Here is a 1204-nt window from a genome sequence, read left to right on the forward strand (position 1 = left end):
ACAGAAGGAAAGTTGGAAAGAGGGTGCACGTCTAGAACAGGGGAATCATGTTTAGCTTGGGATGGAAGAAGATGAAGACATTTTAAGACCCGGTAGGTACAATATTGTACAGTATTTTATGTGTCCTTGAATGAAGAACGCTTCTGCTACTGTTCATTAGTCTGGACACGGTCACCACACATAAACTGCCCGACGGTGAAATTGTTAGTTCACTATTTCAACTTTTAATAATTTAAGATCATGGATTTAAACTCGAATTTCCTCGTTTGGGATCGAACTGATGTAAAGCATTAAGATAATATTTACAGAGTATGATGTACAATGTAATAGATTATATACATGTATTTTTAATGCATGTTCATGATCATTTTCAGCTCTTATTTTAATTATTTTATAGTTGCTGCATAGTGCCTGAGATGGCGTTTTATAACTTGGTGGATGCAGATGCTTAGCAAATCATTCACTAGGCTTGTGAATATGGTGAGAACTAGCTCAAATAATCATTCAAACCAAGTAAACTAACTTTGATTTTATTAATCCATGTCTATTAGCATAAGATTAAAAAAAAATATTGCAAGTTTGCCATGTAAACAAAATTTAAAGGTTTATATTCTTAACACGCTTAAATTCCTTATTCTAATAATTTAAAACAATGAATTCTGACAGGTAATCTAAACGTGCTAACTGCACAGGCATGCATAATTATTTTAGATCAAACATGCTGCAATCATCTACTATGAAGTAACCATCCATTCTACAGGAATCCCTATGCTCACAAGGACAAGAGCTGTATGAAAAAAAAAACCCCAAAAGGTCAGATTTCTTAATTATTTTCAAGTCAATAAAATCACATCTTTTTCAGTATCAGTCAGGCATAGAGCTTGAGCTCTAACCTTTTCTTTTTAGCTCACCTGAACCATTTTAAGGCCTAAGTCTGTCATCTATAAACTTTTCACAATTTTATATTTATCAGAATTAATCCTAATTTGAACAAAAAATTGCAAGATAGTGAATTTATATTCTACGGTAAACTGATTTGCCAGGTCGAAAAAACCAATTGTTTTGTATAGTTTTAGTTTATTATTTGTCATATATTTATATGGATATCAATAATGATGCATCTTAATGGTCATCTTTTCTTTCAGAAATTGTGCAAGGAAAGTTTGAAGTGTCTGTGGGAATGATCATCATCCAACTTTCTGAG

The 1204-nt window shown here is 32.3% G+C and overlaps 1 long non-coding RNA gene across 1 annotated transcript; it reads left to right on the forward strand.

The window, feature by feature from the left end:
• Positions 1-419: 419 nt before the first annotated feature.
• On the forward strand, positions 420-1204 carry LOC134263365 (uncharacterized). The gene is made up of 3 exons (XR_009991250.1): positions 420-480; positions 712-813; positions 1146-1204. It is a non-coding gene; the product is annotated as an uncharacterized LOC134263365 (long non-coding RNA).

Source organism: Saccostrea cucullata, unplaced genomic scaffold (assembly GCF_032062105.1).
Source record: "Saccostrea cucullata isolate Sc308-1 unplaced genomic scaffold, CSIRO_AGI_Scuc_v1 ctg1596, whole genome shotgun sequence".
In the NCBI taxonomy this organism is placed as follows: domain Eukaryota; kingdom Metazoa; phylum Mollusca; class Bivalvia; order Ostreida; family Ostreidae; genus Saccostrea; species Saccostrea cuccullata.